Source organism: Crinia signifera, chromosome 19 (genome assembly GCF_055691185.1).
Source record: "Crinia signifera chromosome 19, ASM5569118v1, whole genome shotgun sequence".
Taxonomy (NCBI): domain Eukaryota; kingdom Metazoa; phylum Chordata; class Amphibia; order Anura; family Myobatrachidae; genus Crinia; species Crinia signifera.
The window spans coordinates 55,033,890-55,052,345 of record NC_139226.1 but is presented as its reverse complement, the minus strand read 5'-3'; the positions used below and the strand labels follow the sequence as shown (position 1 = coordinate 55,052,345).

At 43.6% G+C, this 18,456-nt stretch overlaps 1 long non-coding RNA gene across 1 annotated transcript in view; it reads right to left on the bottom strand.

Annotated features, from left to right (window-relative positions):
* Positions 1–9,820: 9,820 nt before the first annotated feature.
* LOC146042560 (uncharacterized) overlaps positions 9,821–18,456 on the bottom strand; it is a 35,949-nt gene continuing 27,313 nt past the window's right edge. The window contains exons 2-3 of the long non-coding RNA XR_014463917.1: positions 13,444–13,579; positions 9,821–11,449 (exon numbers count right to left, since the gene is read on the bottom strand). This is a non-coding gene — a long non-coding RNA (uncharacterized LOC146042560). The remainder of the gene's footprint in view (positions 11,450–13,443; positions 13,580–18,456) is intronic.

Here is an 18,456-nt window from a genome sequence, read left to right as displayed (position 1 = left end):
CTACCCGTTTCAGAACAGGTATTTTAGGCTCAAAATCGGTTCTGAAACGGTATTTAGGACCCAGCCAATGAGCTGGGTCCTAAATTCAGCACAGTGAATACTTAATGAGCGCTCATTAAGTATTCACAGCACTGGAGCCCCCCCCCCGCGCGCGTGTCGACACCCCCCGCACGCGTGTCGACGCCCCCCCCCCCCCCCCCCCCCCCGTGTCGACTTACCCCGTGCCGGTATCTCCGTTGTGGTTCCCGGCACTGCAGCTCAGTATGCTCGGAAAGCACTTATGAAAAAAGTGTCTTTCAGAAAATGGCTGCCCCCATACGAAAGACAGTTTTTTTAAACAGGGTTTCCTATGGGGCAGCCATTTTCTGGAAGACACTTTTTTCATAAGTGCTTTCCGAGCATACTGAGCTGCAGTGCCGGGATCCACAACGGAGGTACCGGCACGGGGTAAGTCGACACGGGGGGCGCCGACACGCGCGGGGGGGGCGTCCACACACGCGGTGCGTCGACATGCGCGGGGGCGTCGACACGCTCTCGGTCGACACGCGCAAGGGGGGGGAGGAGGGGGGAGCTGCACGGAGGGGAGGGCTGAAGGCTGCACTGGCTTTGACCCTGTATTTGGAAAGTTTCCAAAAACGGGTCTGCCAGTGTCAAAAAATCGTCACTTAAACGGTAATATACCGTTTAAGTGCTGCAGTGTGAAAGGGGTTTTATCTGGCAGACCCGTTTTTGGAAACGTTTCCAAATACAGGGTCAAAGCCAGAGATGCAGTCTGAAAGCAGCATTAGTCATTTTGTCCCCCATAGTTTGGGAACCAGGCCTGGCCCTTGATCCTGGTGCTAGTTGTAGAAATTCAGGGGGACCACTACGTGTTTTGCCCCATGAATTTCTAGAACCAGGAGGAGCTCTTTGAGCCTGGGGCTGGTTATGGCCGTGTCGATGGACTCTGCAACGTTGTTTTTAATTAAGTATTTATTTTATCTTTTTTTTTTACACTGCAGCCTGCACGGATCTGATTGATCCGTGCAGGCTGCCGACTTGTAATTGTATTTAGCGGCCGTATATACGGCCGCCAAATATAAATACGACTCCATACGACATCAATATATACAAATCTCAAAAACACGACACCTTTGTAAAATATGCTCCAGAATAAAAATTTGTAAATGAAATTCTCCACCGATAAAATTTATATTCAAAATATGCGACACACCATGGGGGTTATTCTGGTTGATTCGCAAGGCTGCGAATTCCCACCCTTGCAAATCCACCAAACCTCACCTACCGAATATCCCACCACCTGCCCCCCCTTCCTAACACGGGTTCGCCCGCACAGGCTGCGAATGGATGTTTAGCATAAACATCCATTAGTATGCCGCGGGTAATCTCCCACATCTCTAGATGGTTGCCGACCATCGAAAAATGTGGAAGGTACACGGATATAAAAGTGACTTTCAAGTCGCTTCCATATGTATGCACCCTGGGTCGGATATGGATGGGCAGCTGACATCCGGTGATGTCAGTTGCCAGCCCTCCGCTCCTGCGTCACCACCTCATTACCATGAGAACGCTCAGCGTTCTCATGGGGCCACCCATGTAACGTTGGGCGTTCCCATAGGGTGATGGGGCAGCCCGGTGCCCCCCGCACTTCTCCGCTCCTCTGCGTACACCTGGGGAACCAAAAGTTTGCTGTGGGTGCAGGCAGCCTACGTCTGCACATGCGCAGAAACGCGCCTGCGCGTGCACAGACGTGCAACATCGGTCGCAGGGAGGACCCCATATTCGTATTCTATGTGAATTTTGCCATGTGAGTATAATTCCTGGGAGAACAAAGTAGGATTCAGATTAGGCTTATTTAAAATAATAAATAGACATAGCTGCGGCCTTGTTTCACAGAAACTATTTAAAAATTGTTTGTATGATGCTAATTTCATACGGTACAAGCCAACACCCATAACACTATATGCTGCTGTCTATTTAGTGTTTCTCAAACCCAATATTCATGGAACCCTAACAGTGCATGTTTTCCAGATCATCTAGCTGGCAGTTGCGACGCACACAGGACCTGCTGTCAATCACCTGCAATTTGGGTTCTTTTCATGTGATTGCTCTGCGATTGAGGAACGCTCTGCATATAATGTAAGAAAACTGTTTAGGATAACGCGCACTCTTCTATAAATGATATAGATATTAGCAGTGGCTGGGGAGATGTGACCGGGTCACAGACCTCTGGGTGACTTCTTATACCCACAATAATATACTGTGGGGAATATATGTTACACAATACTTCATTACACTTTGTGAGCAATAGACTTTGTGTTCAGCAATAGCAGTGTCTTATGGTGTCATATATATATATATATATATATATATAATCACTATGGGGCTGATTCAGAGCTGGCACTGTTGCGTCACAGTTTGCAGCCGTAAAATGCTTTATCTAAATCAACACAATTGCTGGTGTATGCAGATTAGCAACACTTACCGAATGCGTGTAGGTGTGCGACTAGCAGTGCGTGAGCCAGGGTTGTGTCACACAGACATCACACACAAACGCATGTTCTGTTATTATAGAGGGTTTTATTGTACATTGGTTAGAGATTGATAGTGTTATTGATATCTATATAGATAGATAGATAGATAGATAGATAGATAGATAGATATGTACAATATTTACAATATTTACAAATTTACAAATATACATATATACATATTTACCGAAATGTACAAAGCCGTCCTCCTCACACTACCGACCTGCAGTAGTGGATATGTACATGTGCAGCCAGAGTACAATATAGGCTACAATACAGGACAGCTTATAAAAGTCATTGGGGTAAACGGCAGCGAACTCCGACCCCCAGTCTTCATGCCCAGTCCCACTACTCCGCCACTCCCTGGGCCAACACAATCGCTTTCTCCTCTGCCGCGACTTCTTCAGCAGACACCTCAGGCTCCTCCTCATCAATGGGGGACAGAATAGGTGCAAACCCATAAGCCTTGAGCCATTGGTATCGTCTGCGGCTAAACGCCGGTCGGGACAAAAGGACCTCCACAACAAATGCTGCTTGATCGCTGTCAAACAGATTTCGGGCATTAGCAGGTTTAGCGCGCTGCACGTCTCCGTCACAACATTTGCCTAAACAGCAGCCCATCTTCACAGAGAACGTCTTCTTCCATCCAGTTCTCAGGAAGCAATGAGCCTCAAGCCAAACAGCTCAGAGCTGTGACATCATCCCTCTGTGACATCAGCAGCATCTATTATATGCAGTGGATGGCTCCAGAGATGATGGCTGCAGCACAGTCTAATGTCTAACTAGGGAAGCCTCACCAACTGCCACCAACCTTCCTACCTACACTGACTCACTGGCAGTTGGTGTGGCTCCCCTCTTTGAATCTTGGACTGTGCTGCAGCCCCTCCTCTGGGGCCATCACTGGTTATATGTGATCTAGCTTGATACCCAGAGATTGTATTGAAAAAAACATCCCCTAATAATTATCACCCAGCAATGACCATTGACAGGATCAGCACCATTACTCAGTGTTGTCTATAATCTCATCAATCTGCCCCCTTGGATAGAAGTAACTGACACAAGCCGAATCCCACAGTGATGCTGAACGTATCCATGTGGGATGGGAAATATATTAAACATAATATACATTTTATTCTATGCAATCTGTTTTATTGAAGAAAAAACAAGAATAGAAAACAACATCAGCAACAAGTACAATAAAAGGCAGAACCGGTCACACATACAGAAAGGGAGACCTGAGTAATTCAGGGGGAATTGGCTGACCACTGCAAATACAATTGGGATGTAACAATAGCATTTATGGATGTGTACATAACATATAATTAGGGTTACCTCCAGTGGCATAACAATAGCGCCGCAGACCCCGCGGTGGCAGGGAGGCTCCAAGTAAGTGTGGGCACCGGGGGGTCTGCAGGGGCTATTGTTTGTTACGCTACTTCTACCTGCCTTTTCCCACCGCCGCGTCTGTATTCAGCCAGGAGTCGGGACTGCAGATCTACTAATCTGCATCCCGGCGCTCCTCCTGGCTCCTTATGAGTGAAATATCCATCACAAAATGACCCCCCCTTAGAGCAGACAGTTTTTTAAGATGCTAGAGGAGGCAGTGGCGGCCTCCTCTAGCATCCTTACAAACGGTCTGCTGTAAGGGGGTGGCCATTTTGTGATGGACATTTGACTCAAAGAGCCAGGAGGAGCATACAGACACAGCGGGGGAGGCAGGGTAAGACAGGGCGGGGGAGGCAGGGTTTAATTTAGGGGGGGATGGCGCCAATATTTTCCGCCACTGGTTACCACCTCTTCCCTTTAATTCCGGACACATATTAATTACACAGGTTCTGTGGCTGGCTGACTTCAAGACTCCATTTCAGCTGGTTTTTTTTTAAACAGCCAAAGAACCTGTGTAATTAATATGTGTCCAGAATTAAAGGGATGAGGTAGTAACCCTACATATAATGGGCAAATTTACTAAGAATACGATCTTTATCGGTGGAGTATTTCATTTACACATTCGTATTCCGGAGCATAGTTTACAAAGGTGTCATATTTTTGAAATTCTTATTTTTCGATGTCGTATGGAGTCGTATTATTTTGAAGTATTTTTTTACAACTTGTACTAGAATACTCCTAGTATACGTTTGTATTTTGAAATAGGACTTGATAGTAAATTTTTAAAATTACATTGGAGTGATGTAAAATTCAAGGCATATTCTTTCAATGGCGTATTAATTCATATTTTTGTAAAAATATGAATACAACAGGTTGTTTCGGTGGTAAAATACAAAATACTAACGTTATTTCACATTAGTAAATTACCAAAATACGAATACGTGCCAGAATTCAACTGACTACGAATACACCAATTCCTACTGTATTTTTCTTAGTAAATTTCCCCCGACACCTTTGTAAATTATGCTGCGGAATACGGATGTGTAAATGAAATACTCCACCAATAACAGTCGGATTCAGTCCTATACAAAATACGAATACGACATATGCTTAGTAAATTTTGCCCATTGAATATATACTTTTTATTTTTTGGGAGGCAAGTATTTTAATGAGAGAATGGTCTTTCTGCTTAACAGAAGATTCCTCCTCTACAGCCAATGATATTTAAGAAAAAGGAAAAGATGTACTAATCCTTGGAGAGACATAGGACAGCTGCTAACTGTCATGTTACAGACATTTTGGCAGTTGTATGAAGTGTCATTATGGGGGAATAGGGAAATCAGCGCATGTTTTTTATGATGTTATGTATGAAGGAGCTGATGTGTGCTAAATGACAGGGGCGCCCCTGTCCATAGCGGCGCTGCTATCTAAATGACCGTTCTGCCCCCTGTCGCTATCTGCTTCGCCAGCTGCAAGGAGGCAAAGCCCTTTCTCCACAGCTCTGGGCTGTGCTGGAGATCTCGTGTGAGTAGGGAGCTCCGGTGCGTGCCCAGTGCAGCCGGCCGGGGTGAGCTCCTCAAAGGGACATTGCCTGAGGGGGGAGTTTGCACTTCCCTGCTTCGGCAGAAAATATGCTATAATACATCAGTACTTGTGTAGTTTCACGGCGCCGTGCTACTTCCGGGTTCTACGCTCGCCACAAACTATGTTAAAAAAAGTAACTTAACTCCATGCCAACATGGATAGTTCATACCGCCACTATCCATGTTGGCATGGAGTTGATTTTAAATAGCGTACTGGCGCCGTGAAACTACACAAGTACCAATACATCTGGCCCAGTGTTTGAAAAATGACAGTTATGAGCTGATTGGTTGGTGGTTTATCTCTCTCCACTTTATAACTCTTTAAGGCTTAGTACATCTCCCCCATTAAGTGGAGGGAAATAAGGTATGAACAATCAGTGCCTGTTATTCTTCAAAGAGCCTGTAAAATGGCCGTTGGGAGCTGACTGGCTAGTTATCTCTACTTTATCACTCTCCAAGATTTAGTTTCAGTATACCATGCATAATATGCATTAACGAAACTCATAAAGACACTAAAGTTAATTTACACCCCATATACGGTCTATATAAATATAGCCAATCACAGCAGCTTTGTCATGCTCGACTTTAGCCAATCAAAATAAAGCTGTTCTTGTTTGGTTACTAGTTGACACTTACATGTGGCTTTACTAGGAACAGGTAGTACGTTAACTGTGGGGATTTTTTTAACCTTTAGATTGCTGTAGAGGAAAAAAGAAAGTGAAAAAGAGAAGAAGAATGAATAAAATTATTATTATAATTTTATTAATAAGGCGCCACAAGTGTTTCGCAGCGCCGTACAAAGGAACAATACAGGGAGACAAAGCTTGGCATAACATTGAATAAATAACAAAAATACAGTACAAATAAAGAGCGCCACAGATCAATACACATTACAGCTTGGATATAAGTAGTGAGGACTAAATCAACATACAACTAGAGGCTTGATGCCAATGATGGAGATGAGTATGCAGACGAAGATGGTCACTGAGTGTTGGAGTATAGGAGAGCTGTGAGTGACATGTGAAGAGAAGTGGGCTTTGACAACAGGAGGGAAGAATAAAAGTATCCCTAAGGATTTAGGACACAAATACTGTATGTAAAAATTGCAGAACACTCACATTCTAGGGTTGTTGGATGAATCTCAATGCTTTCAGAAGGATGTGGTCAGGATGCAGGTGTTCACTATACCGCCGCCGGCATCCTTACTGTCGCCAGTGCACCGTCGCTGGATCATCAAAGACATCAGCATGCCAGAATACTGACAGCTGGCATCCTGAATGCAAGTATGCCGGACCGTGGTCATGCCTGGGAAATGGGGGTTAGGCACTAGTGGGGAGAGTTAGGGGGGTATTCAATATGTGCCGACAGGGGAAATATCACTCACCTATTCAATACTGCTATTTACAGTACAACAACATCACTGAAGGCTGTCAGATCTGCTAGCGAACAGGTAAACGCCCCCCCCCCCCCCGCCCGGTCTAACTTTTATTATGCCTGCAGATCGCCAAAAAGGGGGCAGGCGCTGATATCATGTGACATCAGCCACATGGCCCTAGCAGGCATCGCCACACCTCCATTCTCAGGGGAACACACAGCATTTTTATGGGGACATCCATAAAACGCTGAGTGTTCCCCTGCTGCCACCTCCTACCTGCCCCTCCCTTCCCGGAGCAAATGAATGGCTCAGCGAGTGTGAAACACGCTGAAACTATTCGCTCCTGGGTTTGCAAACACCAAACAACGGGGAAGGGGTCGAATTCAGACCCGAAAGAATGGGTATGAATCGGACCCATAATCTTATGTATAGATAGTAAGAATTGTACATAAAGTATGCTTACCAGTTATTCTATTTATTTATATATTACCAGTTAAGTGTCATCAATTAGTCTACAGTAGCTTGGCGTTTTTAAGTTAAGATCTCTGCTTCCTTTAATGAAATTAATATTATTGGCCCCGTATGTAATGTAATTCACCGCAAGGAGCTTCTTGTATTCCATTGCGTTCTTTAGTTTTTTTGAGAAAGCTCTGAAACGCTGCAAGATCTGAATTTATTTTATATTATTAGCATTCTTTTGTTCTTTAATACAGTTGAATTTTTCTTCTTCTGAAGGAATATGAAACATTGATGCCGTATTTAGCTTTGTTTTGTTTTCTTTTAACATAAATAAGCCTGCTTAAGAAAGGATTAGAAAGTGAACAGGTTATTTGTTGGGTTTTATTGCTGTAGAGTTGTTTGGAGAATCCTTTATGTATTTACTAGGAATGTGTAATTAATTTGGAGAAGGTGTCTTTATTTGGTGTTATTAATAGGAAAGAGAGATACTGGACCAAATGTAATAGGGTGTGAGAATCAGAAAGTGAGAGATTTGAAGGAGTGTCCCAATTTTTTTTAGAAGCCGCAATCAATTACACCGATAAATCAGGTGGATTTTGCCATGATTTTGCCAGATTGCGGCTTTAAAAAAATATGAGAGAACTGTACCAAAATATGTCACTTTCTCACACCCTATTGGCCCACTGTATCTATCTATCTATCTATCTATCCTTCATTAATCTATTAGGGTGTACAAATTGTCCAATTTTGTCTATTTTTCTATTTGATTTTGCTTATATAGGCAAAATCGAATGCATTCGATTTCGATATGATGTAGGGTACACACCAGAACGACTTGGCTACAATTCCCCCAATTTCAATCCAATTCCAACCGATTGTATGTTGATTGTAGGTAAATTGGGCAGTTTGCATGTTTAGATCCAATTACGATCTGATTCCGATCCGATGCGCCTCCCCGCTGGTCGTTTGGTCGGTTTACAGATCCTACCTGCTGCAGGTAGGATCTGTAAAATATTCATTCAACTGGATACAGATCCAGATCAGATTGGGATCGGATCAGATGCAGATCGTGTGCTCCAACAGATTGTGTGACAACCTTACATTCTGCTCATGATCTGCTCACCATCAGGATCGTTCTGGTGTGTACCAGGCATAATAGAAAAATAGAAGGTGCAGGCAACACTATATAGTACAGGTCTGACTCTGTAGTCTAAATAGAATTTGTACATGGCGCAATGCAATTCGACTGCACCGTGTGTACATCCCTTAAGAAAATATTTTCAAATAGGATACGGCTATACCCTAGGAATCCAAGTGGTGCTACTGGCAGTAAGATATACAATTAAGGCCCCCGTTCACTGGGCCGATTTCATCCAAGTTCAACAAATTGGGCCATCAAATCAGCCCAAATCAGGTCAGTTTGATGTCCCCTCTGCACACAGGACCGCGCATCGGACCTGAGGGGACATCAAACTGACCTGATTTGGGGGTCGGACCTGCTGGTCCGACCACCCTACCTCCGACCTCCCTCCCTTCCATTATCAATTAGGCCTAGGGGTAAATTTACTGAGATGGGAGTTCTATTGAAGATGGGATGTTGCCCATAGCAACCAATCAGATTCTACTCATTTATTTAGCATCTTCTAGAACAGGGGTGGGCAATAAGCGTCCCTCCAGCTGTTAATGAACTACACATCCCAACATGCCTTGCCTTAGTTGTGCTATTTGGCCATGCTGAAACAGATGCAAGGCATGCTGGGATGTGTAGTTCATCAACAGCTGGAGGGACGCTTATTGTCCATCCATGTTCTAGAAGATAATAGATACAATCTGAATGGTTGCTATCTTCAAAGTGTAATACATTCAGTTGAGCACAGAGAACAAATTCAGGGGGTGATTCTAGTGACTCGGTAAGCCGCGAAGCTGAGTTACGTAGACACATCCCCTCCTGTTCCCACAGCAGGAAAAATCATTGACCATCGGATTTCCCCTGCCTTTGCAAATAGTCAGTGAAGACTGACTTATACAGTATTTGCAGGCACCAGGATGAAGTCCGGGCAGGCGGATGAAGTCATGTGACATCTGCCACCCGCCCCCGGCAGACTTCGTCCAACCCACATTCCCATGGGAATGCCCATCACTTTCATGGGGATGCCCATGAAACAATGGGTGTTCTCATGTCCCAGAGTTGCCACCGACCCCGCCGGCCCCCATCCCTCCCTCCACGCTCGAATGGCCCAGCGACATTGTAAATCGCACATGCGCAGAAATGCTCATGCGCAAACCCTGACCATCGGGGCAGGTGCCGAAATTGGGTCACAACCGGGATCGACCGCTAAGACCATAGAGAGTTTCTACGGCTTCTCAATCCTCCAGTATTTATTCAAAATAATTGAGATTACTGTACAATAATATAATAAATGCCTTTTTATTCCAGTTGGAATAACATACTACACAAAAGTAAATAAACTTGTCTGGTGTGTCAGATTAAATGGGGAGCATTCATTGGAATGGAGAAGGAGAAGGGAGTGACATGAAGGAGGAACAGAGGATAGATGTTAGGCATATAGAATTCTGCATTTGTATAATGCTTAATACAAGGAGAAACATGACATTGCCACAGACAGTACTATAAATAGAGTGGTGAATGGAGCCACTGATATGGCTCATCAATTGCTTTATCATCCCATAAAGCAGAATACAGCTCTCAGTTGAACTCATTCCAGATTTGGGATGAATAAAGTGCTGATGTATGTACCCCTATTATTGTCATAGAGCGATAGAAGGGTATTGTGCAGCACTCCAGGGAAGGGGGGACTGTTGGTGGCACTTGTTCATTAAATGTTTTAATTCCTATAACTTATAGCTTCCCTCCTCTTTTGAAACCTAGCATCTCCCAACTGCCAATTTCCTTCCCTTATCCATTCTGTTACTAATACAGATGTAGCCCCTGCCATCCTTCGCCGGGGCTCGCCAGACCCTCCCCACTGACGAGCGATGGCGGACAGGGGCTACACTGAACTGGGAAGCGCGTGCGTCTCACATGCACGGGCGTCCCAGTCTCTCGGCGGGACGCTGCGTGTCCCTGCCCGTCTCCACTTCAGGGAGATTGGCAGGGTTAGGGGGGTGCTCGGGGCAGCGAGGGGTACCTGCAGCGACGGCGGGGGAGGCGTCGGGGACCAGAGGTAGGCTCCGTTGTCAGGGGGCGCGCGAGAGTCTTGTGTACATTTCAAAATGCTGACAAAACGGGCAGACTAGATGGGCCAAATGGTTCTTATTTGTAGTCAAATTCTATGTTTCTATACCTGGGATTCAAACCCATTCATTGCCTGTGGCATTGCAGTCACTCTATTCATAAGCTATCCTACCCTCCACAAAAAGCTAGAGAATTTAAAACATATTTAAATCTCCCTATTGATCAGCATTGCAACTGGGCAGATATATGTGGTGTGTATAGATTTGGTCAATTGCAATATTGATTCTTTTTACAAAGTAGCTTAATACCTTTATAAATCTTGAGAGTTCTTATGCAGGATTACATAGCTTAATGAGTAGGGTGTTTGACTGGAAAACAACAGGTTATGCATTTAAATCCTGTGTATGGCAGTATATTGAGATGTACAGTATTACTTAGTAAAGGTATATACAGTAGGAGAATTTTGTGTCTAAATACATGTTCTTGCAGTGTTCTGCGCCTTATGTCACTGGGCACCAAAAAGCAATAATTTTAAGAACGTTGGATTAATCTCTAGTACAGCAATGCAAATACAGTACTTTTCCACCAGTACATCAACTGTGGATGCATGAGACATTATGCAGATATGATCATTGTTTTTTTTTTTACAAATTCAATCTTTATATGATTACGTTATTTCTGGCAATCCTGTGCTTGAGGAGCAACATGCATTTTTATATTGATAAAATAAATGATTTATGTTTTTAATACTTTCTTGGAACGTAACTAGATTTTATTGTGTGTCATAGATTGTATAAATTCAGTACTCCTTTTTGATTTCTTTATGACATCGCTGGCCTTACTTTTTGGCTGATAATTATGTCAAGGTTTGATTTGTGTACAATTGTCTATGACGGAGAGACCTGAATATTGGCTGATTCTGTAAAGAAAAAGAAAAAAGTTAGAAAGTTTGTACTTGATAATACCATGCTGAAATGCAATGGATTAAAATACTATTATAACTGCATGCAGGGTAAATACTGTGTTTGCAGGCAGCCCACAAATGCTAGACAGCTGTATTTTTACACTACAAGTTAGATTTGTGTAAACCACAAAGTTCCCACGCATATATAGAGCAGGGAATCCATCCCTGTTCTAAATAGAAATAGTGCTCCACTTGACTGACAGGTCAGCGGTGCTCAGCCAATCAGGGGACTGTTGCTCATGTGGTGCCCCCTGATTGGGTGCCGGGTCCAGCAGTGATGGAAGTCATAGGGGACCTGACAGTCAGAGGAAGCAAGCCCGCGTGTATACATGGGATTCCTTCAGTTTGTATGGATTGGGTTTTGCTATTTGTTCTTTTTTTATATAAAAAATCGGAGGAGTGATAAGTATTTTTTTTTTTTTTTTGCAGGTACCCTTTTTGGACTTTCTACTAGGAAGTGTACCGAACCTCTGTGTCAAGACAGGCAAGTGTGTAGGGTGTGTGTAATACATTTCTACTTTAATCATGTGTGTGCTTTATTTGGCTATTAGTTCTGTAGTAGGACTACAAGTCCCAGGCCATTTAATGTCCCTCATGCTGGGACTTGTGGTTCTCCAGGTCCCTGCATGAGGGTTAAGGCTTTCTGTGTCTTGTAATTCTACTATAAAACCCAATAATTTATTTTATCTTTTCTTTTACACTCATCTTTTACAATTATCCCAGCTTCTACCACCCAGGGGCGTCAGGGACAGCCTCAGGCTGTGCACTGCACAATTTATTACACACTCCTCATACTGTATTATTTGGTGTATTACTGTTTTGAACGACATGGCAGGGATTGTTGGACTACCATATTGATGGATTTTTGTGGTGCCTCCAGGTAAGCTCCAAATGTAAAATACATAAATATATGACCCAAAATAGGTTCCATTATAATGTAGTGCAGGACCTTCAGGGGAGCCAACTTCCAAGCACCAGTAACATGAGGGGGCATGGCCAATGGGAGGGGTGTGGTCACTGTAAAAACTTAACAGGGGCGCCAATGCCTAAACTAGAGGGCAGGAGGGATCACACATCTGCTTTGAGAGAGGGGGAGGACAGGCTGCAGCTGCCTCTCTCTACAGCTCAGCACACAGCACTGAGCAGCATGTTCTGGGCTGGGGAAAGAGACTGCTGGGGGTAGAGGGCCCTGAGCTCCTCCATCAGACTCAGAACCTGGTCAAATGTAATCACCCCCCTCGGCGCCACTGACAACCACCAGAGTAGTGCTTCCTTGTTCTATAATATAGTCTATTATATACAGTAAGTCTACTGCAACAAATATATTACATTACCATGTCAAGTACAATGCAAAAGTATTCACCCCCTTGGCATTTTTGCCCATTCCTCAAGGCAAAACTGCTCCAGCTTCTTCATGTTGGATGGTTTCTGCTTGTGAACAGCAATATTCATGTCTGACCACAGATTCTCAATTGGCTTGAGATCTGGGCTTTGACAACACACTTAAAATGTTCCCCTGAACCAGTCGAGTGTTGCTTTAGCAGAATGCTTCAGGTCATTGTCCTGGGTAAAGGAGAACTTCAATCCCAATCTCAAATCACAGGCAGACTGAATCAGAATTTGCTCAAGAATATCCCTGTATTTAGCACCATCCATCTTTTCCTCGAGTCAAATCAGTTTTCCAGTCCCTGCCGCTGAAACACATCCCCACAGTATGACGCTGCCACCACCATATATCACTGTGGCGACTTGGGGTGAAAAGCTCAATTTTAATCTCTTATGACCAAAGCACCATCCTTCATACATTTGGGGAGTCGCCGACATGCCTTTTGGTAAACTGAAAACATGCCTTCTTATTTTCAATTCTAAGTAATGCTTTTCTCTTCCATAAAGCTCAGCACAGAGCCACCAGTCTCTATTGTGGAACTCTGCAGCTCCTTCAGGATTACCTTTGGTCTCTGTGCTGCCTCTCTGATTAATGCCCTCCTTGCCCGGTCTGTGAGTTTTGGTGGGCGGCCCTCTCCTGGTAGGTTTGTTGTGCTACCATGTTCTTTCCATTTGAAGATGATGGATTTGATGGTGCTCCTGGGAAACATCAAAGATTTGATTATTTTTTTAGAACCCTACCCTGACTTGTACTTCTCAACAACTTTTTAATAAATATTTTTCTCATTTCACTTCACCAACTATTTTGTGCAGATCCATCACATAAAATTCAGATAAAAAAAAAAACAAAAAAACAACATTTTAATTACAGGTTGGAATCTAACAAAATAGGTAAAAAGCCAAGTGGGTGAATACTTTTGCAAGGCATTGTACACCATAAATATTCATGACTAGTATAGATGTCTTACCATATGTCTTATATGTTACCATATAAAGCCTTACTTTGCCAAAGCATACTCAAAATGTATTCTCAATGCCTTAATAAATATTCTCTGAATGCCAATGCAAACAGAATATTTAATCCCATGGATGTAAAGTAAAGGCATCACCATTACTGATGTAATCTTAGTGTGTGGCATAATCTGCACATGTAATAGTTATAGAAACAAGGTTTAAGCTATTTATGCTTGCAACTTGTCACCTTCCACTGCTAATAATGAAAGCTCTTCCCTACTTTCGATGGCATTTATACGTTCTGGAAAATTATAATGATTATTCTTATATTTAGCAGTAAAAAGAAATAAAAAGCTCATTGACAAGATGCTTTAAAAATTTTCAATCACATGGTAAATTTAGCACTTAATACATGGATGATGTCTTTTTTAATTACCTAATTTAATTAAGTAAACACTTCATGATCCACCAGCATTTAAAACACACATTTTTATGTTTCCATACCCAAAACATAAATGTTAATTATTTAGCTGTAAGTGACTTTCAGAGAAGAACGTCAGTTCCAAGAATTATCAAACACTTCTTGTGTTCTAGGAAAATGCATGTAAATTATCAGTGTACTCTGATATCCATCTTTTACAGAATAATCAATGAAGACAAACTGAAATAACAGGGAGATGACTAGATAACATGATATTTATAGTTTTCCAGGAAACAAAAAATCAAATAAACTACCTTACACTGATATAATAGTGCCCCTTGTATCATATACCCCTCACAATAATTCCCCTTAGAATTATGCCCCTCACAGTAATGGCCCATTGAATAATGCCATACTATCTGCTCATTGTCAGGAGTTTCAAACTGCCATCACCTCTGTAGCTGTAGCATTTGACTGACTGTGTCTCCCGAGACCCCTATGCTGGTCAGCAGTCCAGGGCCAAGACTCCCCACACTTATGGGTATTGCTGTTGATACCTGCCTCTGTTGGACTGTAGTCAATGTCACTCCCAAAATGGCCGCTGCCTCCTCTAGCATCATTAGATGTGTCTCATTTAAGTCGGCTATTTTGGCAGGGTCATTTTCAACAGTATTTCACATAGATGGCCAGTCGATGAAGTAGGCAAAGCAAAGATGGCCAAGGAGTGAAGTAGGGGGTTGGAAAAGCAGCCTCAAGACTAGGTTATGTAGCGGAAGGATGCGCTTTGAACACAAATTTTCACTGATTGAAACTTTGCAAGGTTGGGGAGAGTCTAATGTAGTGAGGCAGCTCATTCCAGTAAGGGGGTAGTGAGATGAGAGCTTGGGGGGCCAGTGAGGAGAATGTTACAAAAGTCAAGCCATGAAATGACCAGCGAAAGGTATGGCCTGGGAAAGGAATGGCCTGATGTTGCAAGTCTGGAGCCACCAGCATTGAGCCAAAGATTGGGTGTGAGGGCAAATAAGAGAGGGGAGATCAGAGTGATGCCCAAGCTGCAGAGTTTGGGAATAGGGGAGACTATAATGTTGTCAACCATGATAATGATATTTGGGGAGGGACTCTGGATGGGGAAAAGATGATGAATTTGGATTTGTCCATGTTAAACTTCAGAGAGTGCTCAGACACCCTGGTGGAGATAGTAAATAGACAGCTGGATACCCAAAAGAGGAAAGCTGGGGAGAGGTCAGGAGAGGCATAGGTACAGTTGCGTATTGTTGGAATAGAGCTGGTACTTAAGGCGGAAGGAGTTTAGGAGCACAACCAGGAAAAAGATGTACAAGGAGAAGAGAAGGGGGCCGAGAATAGAACCTTGGGACACACTGATGTGGAGGATGGGAGGGGGTACTATGGATGTGGAGATAGACACTGAGAAGGAGCAGTGGCATGGACAAGTTACTATGTACACAACGAACAATGAGAAACATTTTAATGTGTGTGTTATGAATTTTTTTTGTCTCTAGTAGCATTGAAAAATGTCCATGTGATCATATGTGTGCAGGTTTTGCATTTTAGGCACTTATAGCACCCTGAGCATTTCATTATGAAACCTTGTGTTGTTTTAAGGTCTTAAAACTTAGATATATTGCTGTGTACTATGTAATCTTTTTTGTTTGTGCACCCTGGAGATATATATGTATCTATACATATAGATATAGATGTAGAGATATATAAAACAAAACCCTTAAAAATGCCCGCCTCATGCCATGCTTCACCCGGGGGCGCAACATTCGTGATATGGTGGTCCGCACCGACATCTCTATGAGACTGCCATTGGGCACCACCCGCAAAGCAGCAGGGTGCTACCGGTGCTCTGGCTGCACCACTTGCAGCTCACTAAGTCCTTCACCCATCCCCATTCTGGACGCCCGATACCCATCAAGCATGTACTCACCTGTTCCTCAACCTTCGTGGTATATCTGATTACCTGCCCATGCGGCTTGGGGTACGTGGGTAAGACGATCAGGACGTTCAAAGAACGGATCGCTCTACACCGGACTGCCATACGAGCCGCCCTCCTGAACAAACCTGTAGAACAACCAGTCGCCAAACATTTCTTAGCTGCTAAACATAGCCTTGTGAACTTACGTTACATCATAATCGACCACGTCCCTGACGACATGAGAGGTGGCGACAGAGGAAAGTGACTTCTTCAAATTGAGACATAATGGATCTTTAGGCTGGACACTGTCAATCCCAGAGGTCTCAATGAACAACTTTCATTCAATATGTTTTTGAAAATATAGTTGACCCACAAGAAGCTAAGTGCTGACGCTGTTACAGTCGACACATGCATTATATACTTTTTGCCATTTTTTCAGAAAAAAAAATTCTGATAATTTTTGCTGACGGTTGATGTATTGTTCCCCCACTGCCCTTGTCCCTCTCTCCCCTTTTCCTCTCCCCCCGCTTTCCTTGTGTGATTAACTTAATGGTGTTCACTTTTCTTTTAGGTGTTTGTAACTGGCCGCTTCCGAGCTGCTGGCCCGGCTCTAGCACCGCTGTCTCCTAGCAACGGACGCCTCCTGTGGGAATCCCGATGACGTCAGACGGCTTGTCTGAATCAGGTGACCAGACAGGAAGTCAGGGCTTGGAGGAGTGAGTGACGGAGAGGGCAGTGCGAGGTTGATCCCGGTCCACGCTGTTAAATGTAAGTGCTTTTGTCATTTTCTGTGTTCTAACCTTGATAACGGATTAAAATCCGAAACGTCGGTACCTCTGTGTTGTCTGACCTTCTTTCCTAAGCCCGTGCGAGTGCTATCTGCTCCCCACTTCTATATATATATATATAGATCAGCAGGGAACGCACACTCTTCAGTGAGTAAGATGGGTGCAGGGTCAGCAATAATTATATGTAACCACTGGTGACGTCACAGAGTATCAGTCTGAACGACCACAGAGAGGACCAGCACTCCCAGCAAATAATCAATCAAGCACTCTTGTGCGTAGTTTATTCAGCATGATAGAGAAAATCAAAAGCCAATACTCATCGTCATAGGAGTACAGCGGGGCTGAAGACAGCGGTGGGTACAACAATCCACAATTGCCCTGACTGGCCGTTTCGGTGCAAAGGCACCTTCCTCATAGGGCATCAACTGTTAACTAACCCTGAACAAACTTTTATAACAGCAGGTAATGTAGCTCACCTGTTCCTGGGCGGTCCGTCATGTCTCCGTCTGCACGTATCCTCACCAGTATTCCTTCCGTCCATTTTCTGCACGTTGCCGTGGCGTCCTCTGTCGATGACGTCAGACGCCGGAACCAACATGCGTACTCATGTTGCGGAGGACACTGTCTGAGTTCCCGTGTCCCGGAACTGACGTCCACCCTCGGTAGCTATGGTGACGGGAAATGCAAAAAGAGAATAAGTAAATAAAACAAAATAAAACAAAATTAAAGTTAAAGTAAACGGTGACCACAATTATAATTGGAGACTGATTTCTAATCTAATGTCTAACTGCCCCCATAATGTGGTTTTATACCAAACTAGTCAGTTTCACCACGCTTAAATAGGACATAATCAGGAATTAGAAAGTGTAGGTATAGGACCCAAAGGTCCGACAACAAGAAATAATCAAAATTACAATATTACAGTATTTAAGCAGATAATGTGGAAAATTGAATACTTGGCTCCAATCACAACACTCATAAATACATAGCTAGGCTAAACTCCTCATTAAGCCCGTTAGGCGCCATAGTTTTGAGTTCGTATATCCAGTAGCTCTCCCTACGCAAGAGAGCTTTATGTCTATCGCCACCTCTTTTCATGGGGGCTACATACTCAAAAGGTAGGAATTTGAAGTCCTTTAATTGATGTCCTGCTTGAGCGAAGTGTCTCGCAACAGGGGGGGTGGTGGGCTCGATCTTCTGTAGTGCCTTTTTAATTGAAGACCGGTGCATGCCGATCCGCTTTTTGAGCATCCTTATGGTCTTACCCACATAAATCATGTTACATGGGCACTGAACCATTTACACGACAAATTTAGTTTCACAGTCCATATGATGTTTAATGGTATATCTGCGATTCGTCTGTGGGTGTTGCCAGCTGTCTCCAGCCACAAGGAACTTGCAGTTCACACATCTCATGCACTTATTTGCTCCAACTCTCTGGTCCAGCCAAGTGCTTCTCCTGACCGCTTTGGGT